General features: G+C 37.1%; 1 long non-coding RNA gene across 1 annotated transcript; it reads left to right on the forward strand.

Moving 5' to 3' along the window:
• Positions 1-484: 484 nt before the first annotated feature.
• On the forward strand, positions 485-10,631 carry LOC113105845 (uncharacterized). Its single transcript, XR_003292408.1, has 3 exons — positions 485-591; positions 3,730-3,786; positions 10,356-10,631. It is a non-coding gene; the product is annotated as an uncharacterized LOC113105845 (long non-coding RNA).
• The last annotated feature ends 1,443 nt before the right edge of the window (positions 10,632-12,074 follow it).

The following is a 12,074-nucleotide window of genomic DNA, read 5'->3' on the forward strand; positions in this document are numbered from 1 at the left end:
AAATATGTATTTCTCTGGGTTCCGAACCACATCACAAGAAGAAATCTGATCCTTTTAACCACGACTGTAATTATTTTCTCTTCATCTCTGTGATTAATGGCTTGTCACATGGAAATGAAAGGATGGAGGATGAAAAGAAGGTTTAGATGGAGGAAGCACAGCAAACCTTACGCCGACCACAAAACCTTAACCGCAAGTTTACACATGTCATTTCTGAAGATCATCTGAAAATGAATTTGATTACAGAGTTCAGTGCATGTGTTTTATTGAAGGAAAGTCGTTTTGCATTTGTATGGATCGTTCTGAGAGCGTCAAAATGTATTAATATGGCAATATGTGACCTATAATTGCATATCAAATAACAAAAGCAGAGACAAAGTGGTTTCGCTCAATTTCAGCCTTAAAGTAAACCTCATAAACGCACAGCAGTGAACTGAATTGTCAGTGTGCAAATGCATAAAAAAAGCCCTCTATTGTTTCAATTAGGAAATGACGGACAGTGACCAGGTGGAAAATCATCATGGAAAAAAGTGATGGGAAACAGGACATGGGTCTGCAGCCAGCACCTTGCGCACGCTGTCACTCCCTAGTGTGAGTAATCTGTTTCTAAACTCTCTTTTCTCCTTGACTGGATGCCTCTGTTAGTTTCTCAATAGTGCATTTGGACACATTAGACTCATTTGACGTCAGTGTGACTATGATGTCATGTCACTGCTTTTATTAAGTGTCTTGATACTCGTGGGTCAAACTATGGTGAAAGAAAGTGAGGGGGGGGGGGTAAATTGAGAACAGTGGTTGATTTGGAAGAGTCTTAAGATGTCTTAATACACAAGCTAAAACACACGTGCATTCTCTCTTTTCAGTCATTTCACGTTTGCCCCGGTGTCTTCTAAAAAATAATTTGACTCAGTATGGCTAGACTGGATATAAACCCCTTCACGCTGCTCAGAGATGGGGATAAACCACACCAGCACTGTAGACAAATGATTTACACATCAGCTTTCCATTCTTCTATTTTCCTCCCAGTCTTTTTTTTTTCTTTCTTAGACTGCTTTTAAATGGACTGTGCATTGTGCAGTCAAGATCTAATGATGACTATGAAAACTGTACCCATACTGACCCAGGCTTTACATAAAAGTGAAAGAGAGAAAGAAGATTGTTTTTTTAATTCTGTTTAAGCTCATTTAAAGGGTTAGTTTACATTATTTCATTAATGACTCACCCGCATGTTTTTCCAAACCCGTGAGACCTCCGTTTATCTTCGGAACACAGTTTAAGATATTTTAGATTTAGTTCAAGAGCTCTCAGTCCCTCCATTGAAACTGTGTGAACTGTCTACTGTGTCCATGTCCAGAAAGCTAAGAAAAACATCATCAAAGTAGTCCATGTGACATCAGAGGGTGAGTTAGAATTTGTTGAAGCATCAAAAATACATTTTGGTCGGGTTTGGAACGACATGAGGGTGAGTTATTAATGACATCATTTTCATTTTTCGGTGAACTAACCCTTTAAAGTCTAAGAATACAACATATAAATAAAAGCATAATTTTAGAAAGCATTTAAAGTAAATAAAAGAACGAAAAAAAATAGGTTGTGTTGATTACCGATCTAATATTATAATATCAAACTCTTTTGCATTTGCTGTTAGAGAGCAGTTCACACAGAACCCCTTAGTTGCAAAGGTTGGTTAGCAGGTCAGTAGCAAACAGAGTACAGGTGTTGTTGAGTTTCCTGTTAATAATGTGTAATAACAAGGTCTTTTAATTGTGCTTAGTTCCACACGTTCTTTATATATATTGGATTCTATTGTACAAAAAAAAAAAAAAAAAAAAAAATTCTTAGTGCTTTAAACTGCCCCATAATTTACCTGACCTTTGTAAGTAAAACATCATTAACTGTTATTATTAACAACCTAATATGAACAATACTTGTTACATAGTTGTTGTCAAAATCATATGAAGTCAGACATTGTTTATAGGGCTACTTTTCAAGGGCTTACAATTGCAGGCTTGTAGTCCGGCCCCGAAATCAACAGAGACAATCTGTTTGGGAGACAATCAGATCGGACAGATTCCAACATGAATCTTGGTCCATTATTCCTGCGACATGTGCGAAAAATATATGTATTTATTTGGTAATTGAAAGCATGCAAACAGGATATAAGCTTTCAGAATGTGTTTCCCCCATAACATCTGCACCAAACAGAGCACAACTAGTAGTTGTTGAGGGATTGAGGGGAGATGAAAACCATTGATGCTGTCCGTTCCTCATCTGAGAGAACCCTGGGGGAGAATAGAGAGAATAGGGGGCTTCTGATGAGCGTTGAAAGCACCCCGTGAGCTTAAAAAATCAGCTATTTGAGTGTACTTGGTATAGAATTAGTCTCGAGTTCTTTCAGTCTCTGCTGAGTAAGACCTTAATACTGTATCTCATTGATGTGTTGTGTTTTCTGAATCAAATTAATTAAACTGGACATTACTGAAATTAGTAGTTTTATAGTAAAATAAAAATAAAACTTGCATCATCATTTATACACTCTCATGTCATTCTAAACCTACAGTATGTAACGTTCTGTCTGTTCCTGTTGAAAAAAATGTATTTTGAATAATTTTTCAACCATTTTGTCCATATAATAAATGTTTATGTGGTCCAAAATAACATTGGACCCCACTGACATTAATTGTCTGGGCCAAAAATAATCTAAATATATTTCTTTGTGTGTGTGTTCCACAGAAGAAAAAAAAATACGTTTTTGAGGTTTGGAGCCATATATTAATATGCTCATTGCAAATGCATCACTATTATGTTGCTCACCCTCATGTCATTCCAAACCCATAGACCTTCGTTCATCTTTGGATGTTTCTTTGGATGTTTTTTTCACAAATAAGATATTTTGAATGAAATCCGAGAGCTTTCTAACCTTGCATAGACAGCAACACAACTGACACATTCAAGGCCCAAAAAAAGGATGTAAGGACATCATTAAAATAGTCCATGTGACATCAGTGGTTCAACTGTAATTTTATGAAGCTACGAGAATACTTTTGGTTGCAAATAAAACAAAAATGATGACTTTATTATGATTTCACGACACATGCGTGCAGTGCTGCTGTAGCAGAAGGCAGCATTCTGGCGTAGAGATGCACCGCGGCTTGTTTGCAAGCAGAGGAATGCGCACACATGCGTCATGGTACTCTAATGAGCGTGCATCGAAATGCTTCTACAAGTCTTTGAGCTCTTTTATCATGACACGTGTTTCACAGAAGTCGTACCTTAGTCATCGACATTGCAAGTGCAATGCTGTACCAGGTGAGCCACAGAGCAATTTTGCTACATCAAAAAAGCCATGCATATGGAGCTGGTTATTTGACACAAATATGGCAGTGTGTATCAGTTTGCTAGTCATGCACAGTGGGTGGACATAACAGAGCATTGTGCAAGGAACAATGCAAGAATAATTGTTTATTAATCGATAACGTGCCCCTATAATCAGAATTTGACGAAGGAATAAAAATTGTTAGTGTTTTACTGCCACTTCTGTAAACTAGAAACTGCAGTAAATTTTAAGTAAAGATTGTGAATCCTATGTATACATTTTCTAAGATTTGCACATTATTCCATTTTATAACATGCATGCTTCATTAACGGTCTTCATTAAAAGCATTATATAATCTGAGAGTTATGAGCTCACACTCTTTTTTTTAACACTCTAAATTTGTCTGTTCTCAGTTACCCTGACTGTTTAATCTGCTGCTGTCCAGAGAGCAAACAGCACTAACGTGAGAGGTAATGTTTTTAAAATGATAGAAAGATGTGTGTTTTTGTGGTGATCACTGAGCACTGCATATAATTATTAAGTATATAAATTTTTTCACTTTTTCTTGAGTCTCGAAAGTACTCACCATTCCTGCAATGGCATAAAAGTAAAAAGAAAAATTATAATAATCAGTTCTCCTTAGCTAATTCTTATTGTTTACTGAAAACCCCTAAAGAGACTTCAGAGATCTAGTTAAACCGATGCTCTTTAAGGTCAATGTTATTTCACCCCAACGACAGTGCTAACGGATGTATTGGCGTTCTTCTAAATGGCAGCACAGTGAAAAAGAGTGTGATTCATATCTTGTGGCACACTGATGCAACTTCTCACAGTGCTGCTTGGACAACTACATCAGAGTTTATTGTGTGCAGCCTCAGGGAGGAGAGAGTGAGAGAGAGATAACCACAAAGATGTTCGCAGGTCCACAGAGACAGGGAGAGAGTATTTTACTGACAAAGTCATTGTTATTACAGTCAGATGGTGAGGGGTGTGTGTGAGTGAGTAAAACAAGCCAGATCTAAAATAAAGCTAGTGAAAGAAACAGAAACACTCTCACTGTGAGAGAAGTGGATGATGTAATGAGTGTGTGGAGATAAAAGCGAAGCAGGCTGATACAGACAGTGTGTTACACAGCAGTGGAGAGCAAAACAGCTTCCAGCCTGATGGGGGATCTCCGGCAGTGACCGGGTTACACAGAGGACACGGATCATCATCTCAGCTTGCTCACAAAGGTGTTTGTGTTTGGCTGCACGGCGCTTCAGCACTGCATATCTGTAAATCTCTGCAGTGTGTTGTTGTGCCCCATATCTGTTCCTGCTAACACCAGCTGCTGATAAGCATGCCAACACCCATCTTCTCCAAGAGACCACCTTAAGGCTGTCCTGATCCCATTTCCTTCTCTTTTCTCAGTCAGAAAACACAAAGGTCATTCAGAGGGTAAGACATTATGTTCCCGGCCACTGAAAAGACAATATGTGGTCATTTGTTCTCCTGCTTCATATTATAGACTGAAATTACACATTGACAGCAATAAATCAAACATGTCAAGGGCATGTGATGACAAGATGCTGTAAGGAGTGTTTTGAATGTGGCTGCCCAGAATAAACAAAGCACAAGTGAGTAGAAGAGTGTATGCGCATACATCATTCTCTAAAAATGTTGAAGCTTTGAATTCAGTAAATTATTTTTACATAAAGGCTGATGCTATTTGAACCATCTTTACATTATTATGAATGTTGACTTGACACCAGGTGTTGATATCATATCTTAATCTTTATTATTATTATTATTAAATTAAAATGTTCTTCACAAACGATAAACAATAACACAAATGACACATTTAAATGAACTCTAACTTTTGAGTATATTTATATCTCTTTGTGTATTTTCAAAGTAAAACTTTTTAATAGCGACACCAATGACAAACAGCAACTGTTTTTTTAATTATTTGTTTATATTATAATGTATATAATTTATATATAATTATTGTATTGTTTTACTCTTTGCCCACTTTGTAAGAGCTTGAACTAATGCAAAGCCCAGGGAAAATTATTGAAAAATGTAATCATAAATTAGTTGGAATTTCATAATTGTTATCAGGTCTTTTGGTAAATTTTGATATATTTTTAAATTATGACATTTCTCACAATTATGATTTAGTATGTCATAATTACACTTTTTATCTCAGAATTATAAACTGCTACCTCATAATATACTTATTATACAAAGCGTGTTTTTTTATGTAGAAAAAATGGGCTTCTGTAATATATATTCAAACTATTATTGTCTTTTATTTGAAATTTCATGACTATTTAAAATAATTTTCATCACTGAAAAATCTCAGAACGTTTGTCACCATATAGTCTCAAAATATAGTGGCAAGCATGTCCCTTGACTTCTCAGAGCTGCATATCTAATTCCCTCAGATTTGACCTTGAATCCTTCATCGATCTCTCTCCTCACCCATCATCTGGGTTTAATTCTCTGTTTCTTGCTCTTATTTTGGAAGGCCAGAGGCGTGTGTGTGTCCATGCTCGGGCCTGTGTGCGTGCATGTAAGAGTGTTTGTGTGGACAGGGCTCTGATTGAGGTAGATGACTGTACAACTGCAGAAATGCCTCAGGCTAAACGAAAATAAAGAGAGACCGCTCACATTAAAACTGATTTTTATCAGATACGCTCTCTGTTTTTCATGTTCGCTGTCGTTTTCGGAGGTTTTGAAGAAAGGGCGTGGTTCGAGTTGGCAAAACACATAATGGCTAACATGGTTTACAAAGAATTCTTATTAAAAATGTTAGATCTTGAATGGAGCCCCTTCATCATGGACAGCAAGTCAAATGTGTTTATTTTTACAGAGACTCCAGCATTTCACGTGTGTTGACTTGCGGCGTTGGCAGGGGGGCTTCTTGTAGATCAGTATCACCCCATCGCACGTCCTGAAATATGAATCCAATTACTGACTCCAGACTGGCCTTTACCAAGATGGCTGGATAAAAAATACCCAAGGTTTTTACTCTACACTCTCTCTTTTTAGTCAGTGCTCTGTCAACTTTTTCTGTTTTTCATTATCTTCTCACATCTCTCCTCTTTTTCCTTTACCTTTTTTTTCTCGTCTTCTCTGTTTGTGTCTTTGAGGTTCCTGCATGTAGACAAAGCACTCGTGTCACTCTTTTCGCTGCAGAATGTTTTGGCTGCTTCGCCGAACCGCAGAATATTTCGTAACTCCATTGGAGAATATGGATATGAAACATGTGTTTCCAGTATGATGGAAGAAAAGCCCATCTATTAAGAGACACCTGCCAGCAGAGGAGACGACTGCATTAATGGCAGCCTAAAACAGCTTCCACCCTAAGTATGGAAATAAAGTATGATTCCATTAGCCTTTTGGGGTTTATATTTAACTTACATGACCATAATTTTAAGACATCGGTAGAAAACGGCCTTTCAGATCCACTTTAGAGTGAGCCCCCCCTGGGGTAAACACCAGACGTTTTGTGTTAAGTGTGCTCTAATTTAGAAATCTCTCCCTTTAATGGTTTAATACTGCACCCTGATAAGTTAACAAGTAAACCACAATGGAGATAAAACCACAGCAGTTTATTACAGATGGAAAATTAGATTTTCATCGTGCTTCCATTCAGTTTTGTAAATAAAATGGTGTAGAAAATGACATCATTTTTGTCTCAGCACCACAACCAAAAGTTTCTACTTACTGCTGTACTGCTTAATTTATCGGTGTGAACTTAACCGGTGAAGTCATCCTGACTTATGATCAGTGTGCGAGCGTATCTGTGTGTGAATGAGCGATGCTGTATATTTCATTAAAATCCGGTGAGGTCATCAGAGAAGAGGCCGACAGTGGGGTTTGTAAAAGTTCAGTCGCTGACCCCATTATGTGCTACATGTGGCGCTAAACTGTGACATTGACACACTGAGCGCATCGCGATTGAACCATCTTGGCTCCCTGCAGTTTAATGATCTTTTTAAATGACACAGAAGAAATATTATCCTGCACATACATCCTAACAAGAAGACATCATAGCGTATTTATCTTTTGTTGGGCAGACAGAGAGGACCAAAAGCCTGTGAAGCCCTCCTCCTGTTCTCAAGCTGAACTAATTGTGAAATCAATGTTCATGCAGTAATAATGTAATAACTGCTGTGGCCATAAATGTATTGTCTAAAGTATATTTAAAATGATGAATATTGCTTTTCGCCAAAATGTATCTCTTGCCCTTTGAAGTACTTGATTTTGTAATGTATTTTCAGTTTTAAAAAATGCATTTACTTTTCTCTGCAGCATATGTTTGAAATATATTTTGCATAAATTTGCATATTGCCATATAGGTAATGTATGATGATTTAGAACCAATTCAGTCTAGTTTTATCAATAAGCAAGCAAATATTTTGTGAGTACAATTCTTATGTAGATGTTTGTTCTTCCCTTTATATTTTGAATATCCTGAATGCCGTTTATGGGAATAGAGCATTATTCACTGCAATGCTGCTACCAGTATCCATGATTCACATTTACATATTAGGTTTTTGGAACTGCGCTTGAAATCCAGGGTGGTTTAAGTTAGCGTGACTGGGCATTTGGCATTAAGGATCCAAGAGAAGTTGTGTTCCCGGTACTGTTTTTCCCAGTGACACTGGGAGCTGTCAGGCGGGGAGGTTTAAATGTTCCAGCTGATTGCGATGGCCGCAAAACGAGCCAGATGAGAAATGAAACCTCAGATATCTGTACTTCAGCAGGAGAAGAAAGACCAGTGGTGCACTAATTAGCTTAGCTCTCATTCTCCTGGGGCTGGAGGGAGAGAGAGAGTCAATGAAAACACAGGATGAGGGACTTTGGCTAGCCCACTCAGCCAATTCACATTAGCAATACCTCCGCTGGGCCTGTCCAGAAAAAAAGCGCCCATCCAGAAACGCGTCTGAATGTCTCAGTTAAGAAATTGCAAGCGGTTAAGAGAGGATGAATGGAAGTGAAGAGAGGTGCGCACATCTGAAGTTTATTTCAGTGTAAATCTCTTCCAGATAATGCTGCTACAATTTGGAGTCCTGATGATTTAGGGGTTGTGACCTGACGTGACACTCATAGCAAATGAATGAACCTCTGGACCTGGTCTTTGTCTGGACATTATTGGCCAGTTTGTGTCCACCAAGACAAAACAGTTTGACAGATTCACCACCACAAAAAAATGGTGAACTCTCATTAAACTGTCAGTGACCTTAATGTGTCTTTTAGCGTGTTTTGTTGAGACTGGAGATCAAACGCATGTTTAGAAGCAGCTCAAACAGGGTGTGGTGATATGTCGGTGCTGATGGTGTCACTTGGACAAGCTGTATTTGATAGGAAATGCAGTAATATGTTGCTGTGATGTGCTAATTGGATTCTGGACCCTTGACAATTTTGTGACTCATCATGCGGTTTGTCAGAGCAAGACTTCAGACTCTGCAACTCTACAGAGACCATGTTCAGGCTATACTCATTAATCTCAGTTTACTTGCCCCAATCTGCAATAAATAAATAAATAAATAAATAAAACTTCTAATATATTTCATAATATACAAAAATGGCCTATGTATTTGTTTGTTTGTTTAATATAATAAATATTTGAAAATATAATTACGTATGTAAATATAATTGTTGGCCATTTTTGTATATTTAAAAATAGATATATATTTGAAATATTTACATATCTCTTAAAGGTTTAAAAAGTATATTTTACCCTCTGTATATTTACAGTCCAAGAAAATATATTTACATTTTTCACTTTTGAAGAAAAAATATTTGTTGACTAAAACATGTGAACATATAACACATTTGATAAAAGTTATTAGTTATTATATAAAATAACTAAACGTTCAAAAAATACATTTCATTTGAGCATCGCTGTTTGCAACATATATTTATCATATATTTAAAATGTATGGGCAGGTGACAAATTTATAGAAATTTATCAAACACAAATGTGAAATGTGTTATTTTCTTTGGCACAAAATAATTGTAAAAAGTTTCAGTTTTCTGTTCACGTCCATCTTATATTGTTTGAACAATCATATACAGTAGTAGTGCCTGATGTTAAATTCAGCCATGTTAAGCTTCTCAAACAGATTACAAGTCATTTTGGTGCCATTAGTGATGCAGAAGTTACACACTTAAACTTTAATCAATTGTTAGGTTAAAATTAACCTTAAAAGTCGGTGGTGTGTGAACTTCTGGAGAACTATGTATGAACGAATAAAACAACTATATTGGCCAAATGACACACATATGGATGAGTTTTGAACCCCTAAATTAGAGAGAGAAAGTGACATGACATACAGCCAAGTATCATGACCCATACTCAGAATTCATGCTCTGCATTTAACCCATCCAAAGTGTACACACACAGCAGTGAACACACACCCAGAGCAGTGGCCAGCCATTTATGCTGCAGTACCCGGGGAGCAGTTGGGGGTTTAGTGCCTTGGCCAAGGGCACCTCAATCGTGGTATTGCCGGCCCAAGACTCAAACCCACAACCCTAGGGTTAGGAGTCAAACTCTCTAACCACTAGGCCACGACTTCCCTGACTAATGGAGCTGACTAATGGTATTTTGGGTACCAATGCGTTGACATAGTAGAATTGTGCCACTGTTTTGTGTGTGTATGACACAAATAAGAAAACCTGTAATATCTTTTCTAAATTTTTTGATCAGAATTATGTTTCATTGGTCATTTTTTTTCCAGTGGTGGCTAACTATTGAGAAAAAAAATTGAAAGATTGATTTCCACTCAAACTTGCAAATTAAAATTAAAAAAGAAAATTAAAGCAACCCCGTGTAACGTTCTCATTTTGCTGGCAGTGCAGTGCTTTAGATCTCCTCCAGCTTGGACCATACATCTGCAACATTTGCCCACAGATTTTGTCTTATGTGGTTTTTGACAAACTTAACGCTAAATTCTTGAAATAAAAAGGTACAAACAGACAGTGGAAAATAAACAAGTTGATATGACCAGGCATGTCCTGAGAAGAGATTTTGTTTACTCTACAGGAACACCGCAGAACTAAGAGTGATGGAGTGAAGCAAACACAGTGATGTCATGATGCATACTGACTTTTTCATCTGCGATATATATACATGAACATAAAATAGCATACTACTGTAAATATTGCTGAAAATAGTATGTTTTTACTTGAATGTGTTGTAAACATGACTGTTCTTTTTAAAAAGGTTTGCATGAAACAGTACCTCAAAAAATTTTGAGAAGCAAATAATCTGAAGCAGTTATGTAATGTGCTGAATAATTTTATATGAAATAAATGTGAATCCTGTGGTTCTTGAAGATGGTTGTCGCTCAGTTGAACCTCCATTTTCTTTTACAGTACATTGTGGTTTTAGGTTGTCCTCCTCTTCTAACCAGTCATTTCTCTGTATTTCCACATTCAGTTTAAGATCCAAGAATTCAAACAGCATCATTCTAAATTGTAGATGTTTATGATATGGACCCCATTTCCTACAACAACAATCAATGCAATCATCCAGATCTAACCTTTAGAAAGTTGCTCCATCTCCACCCGTATATTTATGCAAGGAACTCCACCTTCACCTCTTGCAAAACTCTTTGACTGTAACCATCATCCTGCTTTCTACCTGCAGAGGAAAATGTGCTTATGGGAAAGACTTGAGTGTTATTTTATTCTGGAATATCTAAGCAGTGTCAGACCTGAGTTTATTTTAGTCTCCAGCATGACCCTGCTGTGTCAATGAATCATGCTGTGAATTTCCAATCATTATTCCCCAAAAAACTCTACCAGATTGGACAGACACATAGATGGCCATTCACTGGAAGGTCTGGACATGGTATAAAGCACACTCCAGAAAGGTCATTGTTCATAAATAAGCCAAAATGAACGTCTGAATACAGTTACACACAGACATGTATACACTCTCTGGTTCTACATTCTGTCAGCCAGAACCAGAGCACAATGAAGGCTTTGTGAATCCAGACTGAAATTAGAAAGGAAGTTAATATGGTTCAGTTTAACGAATCAAAAAACAAAAGATGAAAGATTTAACCACTAGTATTAAAAGAATACCCAACATAAAATCCCCCTACTTCTTAACATATGCTGTCCTGAATTAAATTTTGATCCTCTAAACCACACCTTATTCATCTGTCCCAAACTCCCATAGCCCAATTACGTCTAGTGCTCAGGCTGGTCAGGTGTATGATCTCACACAGTGATTCTCCTGAAGAGAGGTTGGAAAGCGTACATACCTTGGTCCAACCCCACCAAATGCCTGTTGTTTTGTGGGTTTTGGTTTGATTGTAGTTCTGTGACCAAACATGGACCAAGCATGTCCTGTCATCACTCCATCCTGGCTTCTCAGCTGAGAGTTTTAAACCCCAAATCAGCTTGTAGCAATTACCGGCAAATTGAAAACTTGCGTCACCGTGACTTTGTAAGGATACACGTTGCTCCCACTGTTAGTGTACTTTTCTGGCAAGCCAGGGGTTGTTCCCATCACAAATTTGATACTAAACAACCACAAACATGTAAAAGCATGAGCTTTCTTGCCAAGAAGAGAAGGATAAAATGAAAGAATGACTTATCTGAAAATTCAGAAAAGAAGGAAGAACTGAAGAAATAGATTTTTTTTAAATGTTTTAACAGATAACTTATAGTATGTCTACATGCACTTCACTTTTTATTTTTAATGTTCGCCTATTGATATAGTATATTGACAGACAGAAATATAAAGACAATA

This window comes from Carassius auratus, chromosome 7, assembly GCF_003368295.1.
Source record: "Carassius auratus strain Wakin chromosome 7, ASM336829v1, whole genome shotgun sequence".
NCBI lineage: Eukaryota > Metazoa > Chordata > Actinopteri > Cypriniformes > Cyprinidae > Carassius > Carassius auratus.